The sequence below is a fragment of the Polypterus senegalus genome, chromosome 1 (genome assembly GCF_016835505.1).
Source record: "Polypterus senegalus isolate Bchr_013 chromosome 1, ASM1683550v1, whole genome shotgun sequence".
NCBI lineage: Eukaryota > Metazoa > Chordata > Cladistia > Polypteriformes > Polypteridae > Polypterus > Polypterus senegalus.
Window position 1 is genome coordinate 19,112,491 of NC_053154.1, and position 11,407 is coordinate 19,123,897.

Below are 11,407 nucleotides of genomic sequence, written 5' to 3' on the forward strand. Positions count from 1 at the left end.
CTACTGTACAATCTTCGTGCTCTGTACATTAATCCAAACAACTAACCGAAACATTCAGAAATAGACAGATAGATAGATAGATAGATAGATAGATAGATAGATAGATAGATAGATGTGAAAGGCACTTTGTTTAAAATACAACAGATAGGAAAGACAGTATATAATAGTTAGATTGAGTTATTAATTTATTAATTGATAAATTGATGAGAAAGGCACAATATTAGAAACCATTGAGTGATAGATACACTATATAGATACAATAGATAGGAAAGGCACTATATAATAAGTAGATTGATTGATTGGTTGATGAGAAAGGCAATATATTAGATGCCATTGATTGAGGTACTCCATCCATCATCTAACTCACTATATGCTAACTACAGGGTCATGTAGGTCTGCTGGAGCCAATCCCAGCCAACACAGGGCGCAAGGCAGAAAACAAACCCAGGCAGGATGCCAGCCCAATGCAGGGCACACACACAAAGCACAATTTAGGATCGCCAATGCACCTAACCTGCATGTCTTTGGGAGGAAACTGGAGCACCAGGAGGAAACCCACGCTGACACAGGGAGAACATGCAAACTCCACTCGGGGAGGACCCAGGAAGCGAACCCGAGTCTCCTAACTGTGAGGCGCTACCACTGCACCACTGTTCTGCCCCAAGTGAGGTACTATATAATGGATAGACAGATTGTTTAAGAAAAGCACTATGTTAGATACAATAGATAGATAGGGAAGACACTATATAATTGAATGATTGATGAGAAAGGCACTTTGTTTAAAATACAATAGATAGGAAAGGCAGTATATAATAGTTAGATTGAGTGATTAATTTACTAATTGATACATTAATGAGAAAGCCACAATATTTGAAACTATAGAGTGATAAATGGGTAAGGTAGTATATAATTGAATGATTGATGAGAAAGGCACTTTTCTTGATACGATATAGGAAAGGCACTGATAGATAGATAGATAGATAGATAGATAGATAGATAGATAGATAGATAGATAGATAGATAGATAGATATGAAAGGCACTATATAAAGAATAGATAGATAGATAGATAGATAGATAGATAGATAGATAGATAGATAGATAGATAGATAGATAAGAAAGGCACTATATGATAGATAGATAGATAGATAGATAGATAGATAGATAGATAGATAGATAGATAGATAGATAGATTAAGCTTGCCTGTATTCTTCATTGCTTGTGTAGTTTTTCTGCCCCTCAGATTTGCTCTAAATCTCATTAATCTGCTTTGTTTCATTCTTTATTGCCGCTGTCATTTCCCACAGTTGCAGATGGATTGTACTTTTTTTGGGGCTGATCTCATCATGTCACTCTGCAGATCTCGCTGGTGTTTTTGCTCCCATTCATTTAATTGTTAGGAGTTAAGGTGCAGAGATAAACCCTGCTCAGAGTTACATAGCAGACATCCTAGACCCTCCATGCTGGTTAACGTTAACTTTTGCCCGTGTTTCCTCCATTGTGTTGTACGCCCCCTTTGGCACTTAGTGCAGGTGGATTGGAGACTTCTAGGGGATTCCACGGAGCACCACATCTTTAAAAGTGTCAGTCCCTCAGCCATAAATCTGGCCCTTCTTACGTCCATTGTCTCCATACACATGCCTCGTCTTTTAAAGTCGCTGGTGTCTTCTCTAACTTGTTTTAACTAATGCACTTCAGAGCCAGAGCAGCAGCTGTGCCAAATTCTCAACCATCCATTAGAAAGACGTATACCATGCCTCACGCATTGTTTTCATTGTGTACTCTGCAGATTAACATTAACTTTCATGCAATGCATCATTCTTTCTTACCCTTTTTTAACAGACTGGAAAAGGCCATTTGGGGTCCTGAAAGGGTGAGATGAAATACGGTTCAAGAGAAAAGCTAAAACAATACCGCAGGTCAAAATTCTTGTTGCTCTGCTAAGATCAATCTAAATAAAACTGATGTCGTGACTTGTATCCCCAACTGAGTTTTTGGGCTCGCACTCGTAGCCTGATCAAAGTGCCCTCTGCCTCAGAATAGGGCCCACAGCAGTCCATTGTGAGGGCCATTGTGAAGGCCTTTGCGCCTCATTATACTTATTATGTGCTCCTCTTTTTTATTGTAAATAAACATTGCTGCCAGAGGCGGGCTGGCAGAAAGCAGCGATTTAAATTTCACCTGCACATTTAGCTCTGCACATAGAAGGCGTCGTGCCATAAAAGCCATTCTGTGAAGCTACATATAAACAGAGGACAACAATCCATTGTATTCCCCGAGCATTGAAATGGTCAAGAAAGAAAGAAAGAAAGAAAGAAATCCCTGCGAGTGAGCGTCCATCACAAAAGGGGACTCTGCCCTTTAGGGGGGCTGTTCACAACGCACATGGTGACGCTTTACAAAGTGGGGATTGCGCTGGACTGGGGGCCACTAGAAAGAAATGATCAAATCTTAATGAACTCTGCGTTTTACAAAACCTTTAATTTTGAGTGCTTCATTAAGAGATGTCGTCGTCTCAATGGCTGATTGGCCCACTTTTAGTATTTTTATTTATTTATTTTTTTTTTTCCGTGTACATTAGCGTGACACAAGTCTGGTCCTTTATACTTTATGTGCAGATTGTACTGTTTGCTTTAGTGGGGTGGGCACTCAGTTATTTCCTCTCACAGATTAGGATTGACTGAAAATGTTTTATTGTGTGCCAGTTATCTTATTTTTTAGCTATTTTTCTGGTGAAACAAACAAAAAAGTGACATTTGACTGATTATATAATATACAAGGTGCTTCATATGCCTTCACTTTTGACATATTTTGACATATGTTGCAGGCTTGTGTTAAAATCATTTAAATTCTTTTTTTTTCCACATCATGCAACACTCGATATCCCCGAATGACAAAGCAAAAATAGGATTTTAGGAATTATTGCAAATTTATGAAAAAAATAAAAATTAAACGCTGAAATTTCCCACTGACGCAAGTATTGAAATCGTTGTGGCGGGGTATAGCAACAAGTCCACGACAAGAAATACCCAGCAGGTTGTCCCATTTAATGTTTGAAAGTCCAACAAAAATAAGTATTCCCTGGCATGCTTGGACCTTCATAAATTAAATTAATCAGGTGGTTAGCCACTAGTGCTCGGTCAGTTTCTCAGGAGCTTCATCCTTCAGGTAGCTCTTGTCAGAAATGACGCCTCCTTCCGGGCAGCCCGAGCTTTTATGGAGGGTGAACGGGAGGGGGCGGAGTCAGCTGCCCTCACTGGGCGGTTTCTCTGCACTGTGGAGAGAGATGGAGATAGCAATGTTAGTAACAGTGGCCCCTCTCTCATCTCAGAGAGTTATTACATACCTCAGCAGAATCTGTAAGGAGATCATAGGTGTGACACCTTTAACTCGGTGCTTTTTAGTGGCAGCGAATCCAGCCTGGAGTCTACTTGGGTCACGCTTCACAAAAATGGATTTGGGGATTTTCGGCCATTCTGCTCTAATGATCTTTGACACTAGCATGTCATTTAAAGTGCACATTTCAAAGCTGTCTAAATCATGTTTCTTCCATCTTTAAAATGTTGGGAAATTAAGGCGTTTTCTAAATAAGCGGGATTATGAGAAATAATTGCAGGCATTTATTTCTAGTAGAATTGACTACTGCAATGTGGTGTTCACTGGTTGTTCAAATTGTTCATTATACTGGAAGAATCCTAACTCTCCTCTTTTAAGTCTGTGGGTAACTGATGTTATATACTATTTGAAATTTGTAAAAAAAAAATAATTGTCACTTAGAGGATCTGTGCAGAACTTTTTCAAAACCTGGCAGGATCTGATCAATAACATTTTAGAAAAAAACTTTTAAAGCACAGAGGAAGCAGGTTCTCTCCCCATTTCTTTTCTTTATCCATTTATCTTTATCCATCCATCCATTATCCAACCTGCTATATCCTAACTACAGGGTCACGGGGGTCTGCTGGAGCCAATCCCAGCCAGCAAGGGCGCAAGGCAGGAAACAAACCCCGAGCAGGGCACCAGCCCACTGCAGGGCGCACACACCCACACACCAAGCACACAGTAGGGACAATTTAGGATCGCCAATGCACCTAACCAGCATTTCTTTGGACTGTGGGAGGAAACAGGAGCACCCGGAGGAAACCCATGGGGAGAACATGCAAACACCACGCAGGGAGGACCCAGGAAACGAACCCAGGTGTCCCAACTGTGAGGCGGCAGCGCTACCCACTGCACCACTGTGCCGCCCAATTTATCTTTATTCACTTATTAATTCATCTATTTACTTATTTTTACTAGCTTTAAGTTTTACTTGGCTGGCCCTGCTCTCTTTCTCAGGGGTGGGGGTTGATTTGTTTTCAATCCTATTTTTGTAAAAATGAATCTATTTGTTTTTTTGTTGTTTTTTATTTTTTATTTTTATTAATTTTATTACAATCCATACAAAGCAATCAAGATTTTACAAAAAGAAAAATTGAGTTAAGAACAGATCGATCCCCACCCCTAAAAATGAATCTATTTGTATGGAATGTTGTGTGATTGCAATAAACTGAATACAATTATAAAAAAAAAAATGTTCTTTATGCAGCTTCCAGTTAATCCAAAATGCTGCTCCAAGAATTATTACAAGAACAAGTACTAGGGTGTTGTACCATGTTAGCCATTATGAATGTAGTGAGAAGTCAAGCAAAATGATACCTTTTTAGTTAGCCAATAAAAGGTGTCATTTTGGTTGACTTCTCACTACAAGAACAAGAAAATATGAACACTTAACCCCAGTTCTTAACTCCTTATACTGGTTCCCGGTTAAGTTTAGGGCAGATTTCAAAATCCTCCTTTTAACATATAAAGCATTAAACGGCCGAGGTCCGGCTTACTTGCCTGAACTTATCGTGACATACAAACCAGAACATACATTAAGATCTCAAGATGCCGGTCTGCTTATGATTCCAAGGATTAATAAAATAACAGTGGGAGGTCGAGCTTTTAGTTACAGGGCGCCCCTAAACTGTGGAGTGGTCTTCCTGCTTCTATAAGAGATGCCCCTTCAGTCTCAGCTTTTAAATCCCGGCTAAAGGCTCACTACTTCAGTTTAGCACACCCTGACTAGAGCTGCTGATTAACTGTACAGACTGCATCTCTGTTGTTAGTCATTAGCACTAAAACATAAGTAATATGATAGTTAGAATTTGTTACTAACCCTCACCTATTCTGTTTCTCTTCTCGGTACTCAAAAGTTGTTTTGACTCCCTAAGGTAAAGTCATCTCTGACGGAGGATCGCAATGAATCAGAGAGAGGTGGAGGGGTCCTTTCATCGGATTGGCTGACCCAGCACTGATTCAGCTGTGGAATGGCCAATAAGGGGAGGCAGCTTGATGGCCGAGGTCTCCAGGACTCTAAACAAATCCAAATCATATTCTGTGATATTACCTACTGTTGAATTCTGCTCTGTACTTGTAATATTCCTATTGCACTATTATATTGTATTGAGGATTACTTCTGTTCTGTTCTGTCTATTGTGTTGTATTTTCCCCATTTTTTAACCCCCACTGCACACCAAACCTACCTAGAAAGATGTTTTTCTTTGAACTGTCTTTCCCAAGGTTTCTTCCAATTTTTTTCCCTAAAAGGTTTTATGGGAGTTTTTCCTTGTCTTCTTAGAGAGTCAAGGCTGGGGGGCTGTCAAGTGGCAGGGCCTGTTAAAGCCCATTACGGCACTTGTGTGATTTTGGGCTCTACAAAAATAAATTGTATTATATTGTATTGTATTGCAATGACCCTCTCAAGCTCTATCCTGTTGAATGGAGACAGTCGGTGGACAGCCATGTTTAGATCTTCAATACGGCTCAAGTCTAAGCTCTGGTTGTGCCATTCAAGAATATTCACAGTTTTTCCTAAGTCACTCCTGTGTTCTTTGATTCATGCCCTACTTGAAGGTGAACGTTCACCCCACTGTGATGCTCTAGAGCAGGCTTTAATTTTTCCTTAATTCAACTTTTCCCACCATGCTTCACCATTGGGATGGCATTGACCAGGAGATGATTGGTGTCTGGTTTCCTCCACATGTGATGCTTAGGATTGAGGTCATACTGTACAGTTCAAGCTTTGTTTCATCAGATCAGAGTCCAGAGAATCTACTTTCTCCTAGTCTGAAAGTCCCTATGGTGCTTTTTTGCAAACTCCAACAGGGCTTTCACATGTCATCTGCCCAAATTAGTGGAGTATTGCCGTGGTGGTTATCCTTCTGGAAATTTCTCCCATCTTGTCACAGGTGTCCTGGATTGCTCACTGCACATTGACCCAAGTATTCAGTCTCTGTGCTTTGACACTTGAAATTTGGCTCAGGTGCATCCCATTTTATTGATCATCATTGAACTGTTTGGAGTCCACCTGTGGTCAATTGAATGAACTGGGAATGATTAGGAAAGGCACACACCTGTCTATAGAAGGTCCCACAGTTGAGCAAAAACCAATGCACACGGTCAAAGGATTAGCACACAGAGGTTTGGGAGAGGATTATGTCAAAGCACAGTTTTAAAGAAGGCTATAAAAATATCTGCAGCATTTAAGGTTTCCAAGACTAAAGTGGTCTCCATAATTTTGAAATGGAGTAAATCTGGAATAATCACAGCTAGCAGCCCAGCCAAAATGAGCAATTGGGGCAGATGGGCCATGGTATGAGAGGTGACCAAGAACCTGATTGTCAATCTGGCTGAGCTCTACTGAACTTGTGTGCAGATAGGAGAAAATTTCCAAAGGAGAACCACCACTGCAGTCCTTCAGTAGTCTGGGTTTTTGGAAGAGTGGCACATGAAAGTCTGCTTGGAATTTGCAAAAGGGCACCTAAAGGACTCTCAGACTATGAGAAACAAGATTTGTTGGTCTAATAAAGCCAAGATGGAATGGTTTGATCAAATACCACTTATGACTAGCATAATACCATTCCAACAGTAAAAGCATGGTGGTGGCAGCATCATGCTGTGAGGTTGTTTTTCAGCAGCAGGGACTGGGAGACAAGACAGGGTTGAGGGAAACCTGAATGGAGCAAATGTCTGCAGCATTGGCGGGTCCCAAGTGCATAGTGGCCATTACAGTATTTAAATGGATGTATTTTGGAAGAACCATGACTATTCCTAGAGCTTGATGCACAGCCAAACTGAGTAATCCAAGTACAAAGCAGATGGGCCATGGTCAGAGAGGTGATCAAGAACTTGATGGTTGCTCTAGATGAGCTCCAGAAAGCCTGTGTGGAGAAAAGAGAAACATCCAGAAGGACAACCATCACTGCAACACTCCACTGATCAGTTCTTTGTGTCATAATGGCTAGGCAGAAGGTTCTCCATAGTAAAAGACACATGAAAGCCCTCTAGTCTTTTGTAAAAAGTCACCTAAAAACCATCAGACTGTGAGAAACAAGGTCCAGGGAAGGCTATTTTAAAATTTTGCATCATTGTAGATACCCAAAATCACAGTGACCTCCATAATTCTTCATTGGAATAAATTTGAAACAACAACTCAAGTTCCTAGGGCTGGTTGCCCAGACAGCAATCAGAAGAGAAGGGCCTTGGTAAGAGAAGTGACCAGGGAATTTTATTAATATTTGGAGAGATTTTCATCCGGGGATCGATCGATCGATCTATCTATCTATCTATCTATCTATCTATCTATCTATCTATCTATCTATCTATCTATCTATCTATCTATCTATCTATCTATCTATCTATCTATTATATAGTCCCTTTCACATATCTATCTATCTATCTATCTATCTATCTATCTATCTATCTATCTATCTATCTATCTATCCATCCATCCATTTTCTAACCCGCTGAATCCGAATAGGGTCACGGGGGTCTGCTGGAGCCAATCCCAGCCAACACAGGGCACAAGGCAGGAACCAATCCTGGGCAGGGTGCCAACCCACCGCAGATCTATCTATCTATCTATCTATCTATCTATCTATCTATCTATCTATCTATCTATCTATCTATCTATCTATCTATCTATCTATACACACTCTCTCTCTCACACACACACACACACACGTTCACCCACACACGTACATATATATGTGGCAGGTGGAGGGGGCCACGCGTCTGCCGTCAAGCCACAAATGAGCCAGTTGCCTATTGGATGATGGCTCGTGACCCTTTCAGATTGGAAGGTCTGCCATCTTTAGCCAAAATTCAAACAAGTGATTAATGACAGCAATTACTCATTTCTTTATGAATGTAAATGCAAGCTTTGAATTTTTAGCCTTGATATCCCAGGGAGCCTCAGAAGAAAGAAGCTTTTCCAGTTTGAATGCCTTAACATTGATTTTGTGCATTGTGCCTTTTTATTCTTGTTAGATTGAGGGTGTGCATGCAAAATGCATGCAACGCTTCCCGTATCTTTTGATCTTTTCTTTATGTTTCTAGGACTATGGGGTCCTAGAGGGTAGGGGGTTGTTTAGAGTTAGGGGTATATGCTACTTAGAACTAATGAAGTTTCTGATCTTTTAATGAAAAAAGCCCCCAAGCAAGGCAACTGAAGTTTTATCATAATATGAAATTCCAGGGCCTTTAATAATGTCTAGTAGTGTAATGTAATATCCTAAAACCAACTGAATCCAGTTCAGCATCCTGGTTCTTATTTCAAATGCAGAGTGTTCAGTTTACATAAAAATCAGTAATTTTTTTATCACTTACCTTCATAAACAGATGATAAAGGTTTATAACCGGGTGTGTTATACGTCCCAAAGTTCCTTTGTGGCACACCTTTAACGTTTCCACTAAGTAATGATATTATGAGGCTGATTCCAGGACTGCAGGTTACGGGGGTTACAGGGGAAGATTAAAAGAGGTGAACCCTGGAAATTATTGGAAATAAATGGAAATTTTTGCTTTAATTTCCACAAGGACAGTATATACATATATTCCTGACGCCATTGTAAAATCAGGTTGTTATTTTAAGTTGCTAGTTAAATGCATTTTATTATTGAAGACAACTCAAAATGAAATGTATGGTATTTTCTCAAAAAAAAATATTTCAGGTACAGGAGGTGACACGACTGAAGTTTTTAAAACTATGAAAGGAGTTAGTGCAGTGGATCGAGACCATCACTGTCAAATGAGTACAACAAAAACAAGGGGACACAGTTGGAAACTTGTAAGGGGTAAATTTTACACAGACATTGGGAAGTTTTGCTACACACAGAGAACAGCAGACACATGGAATAAGTGACCATGTAGTGTGGTGGACAATAGGAATTTTAAACACCACACTTGATGTTATTATGGAGAACTAGGGGGCTCTGTTCCCTGCTCGCTTCGCTTGCCAACCCCCAGTCATGCACTACGCGTTAACCACTTGCAGATGTACAATTTAAACAGATTGTTATTTTCATGACAATTGTTACATATGCATAATAGAACTAACTATTTTACATTACAGCAAGTAATTAACTATAGTAAAAAATAGTAAAACGTAATAAATTGAAAGAAAATTATGTTTCATGTTGCGTTAGAGGTATTTGTTGCGTTATACGTTTTTGTTCTGTTTGGTTTAGAAATTAACACACAAATTCTTTTTAAATGTACACTTTTACTGTAAAACTTTAGTAAAAACAATATTTGGAATTCACTTTTTGTCAATATCGCATTGAATTTTGATTCTGTGCTCGAGTTACATCATGACAACTCAACGTATAACTGCCCATGAGTGAATTTCGGTTTCTTTCTCTCTAATAAATAAACCAACTTTTTCGAATGTTTGTCCCTGTGATTTGTTAATTGTCACAGCAAAAGCTATTCTAAAGGGAAACTGTAAATGTTTTAATATGAATGGCATATCAAGATCTCCTTTGGTGTCTAATGTAATCCACGGAAGATGTACTACATTACCTTTCTTGTCGCCTATTAAAATTTTTCATGTCAGAAATGTTTGACCAATTTTCAATACAGCTAAATTTGTCCTTTTGCATAACCCTCTCACTCGTACATAAATTGCACAATAACATTACGATACATCCTTCTTTCAACAGTAATTTGGCCTGTGGAAGACTGGATGGTATTAACGTTTATAGATATTCTATGGGCTGTTTTAAGTTGTTGTTTTCATCTTCCATATCATCACCACCAACTGTTTCAGCGTAGTCTATTGATACGCATTTATCCAATTTGCTATGTAACCGTGTAACGGTGTAACGTACAATTTTCGCGTTAATTTGTTTGACTTCATCGTTGCTTGGTCCTAGGAATGCCCGTGTACTCATTTCTTCTGTTGATAACCCTTTGGGATGAAAGTCTTCAATAAGATTTGGACATAAGTCTTCTTTAATTGGGAACTTAAATTGAGAAAAACGAAAAAAATGTATAGGAACTGTGTCTGAAAAAAGCTTTCACACGAATGAAAGGTGATAGGGCTGTGGGTGTGGGCCGTGAACCAGAAATGGTTGAGAGGAAGGCGGAACTTGAAAAAATTTCTTGGCAATAGACTTGTCTTGTCTCAAGATTTTATTTTTTAATAGAGAGATTAGGTAGACAGGATTGTCAGGTTTTGTTGGGCTGAATGTTCTTTTCAAAAATGTTCTAATGTTCCAATGAAAGCCTTAAAAGGTGTAGTTAATTTAGCAGTGATCCAGATATGAAGGTTTTGCTAAACACATCTCAGCTTTTGCTTAATCTAATTCTTTGATCTTTATACCCATTGACATGCTTGCTAGGGTGTCTGTCAAGAATGGAATGATTACCATATGCTAGAAGGTAGCAAATACATTTTAGGCAGGAATCGCTCAGAAACTACCTTTGTGACGTGGACGCATTTAATGTCCAACACATGCTGGATCATAGACTGTTCTGGTTCAGCCATTCTTAATTGTAGCCCTTCAGAAACAGATGGCTTATTGGAATATGAATTAATCAAGCTGTTATTTGAGGATTAATGGGTTATTTTAGGTAGACTAACTTATAGAAAGCCAAAGGACTCTCACACTTTTAGAAATTAGATTCTTTAGTCTGATGAAACCACAATAAGTGTCATGTCTGCAGTAAACCAGGCACCACTCATCACATCATCCTTTGCAAAATCCAAGTGGATTTTTTTTTGGAGGAGAATCTTCTGTCTGGCCATTCTGTCATAAAGACTAGATTAATACAATAGAATAAAATGTATGTTTGCATAGCTGGAAAATCACACAAGGAGTTCCGAAATGACCTTCAGCTGGTCCTGTCTTTTGACAGCCCCCCAGCCTTGACTCTCTAAGAAAACAAGAAAAAACTCTCAGAAAAAATATTTGAAGGGAGGAAACCTTGGGAAAGGTACTTCAAAGAGAGACCCTTTTACAGGTAGGTTGGATGTGCAGTGGGTGTCAAAGAGAAGGGGGTTAATACAACACAAGACACAGAACAGAACACAATCCTCAATACAAT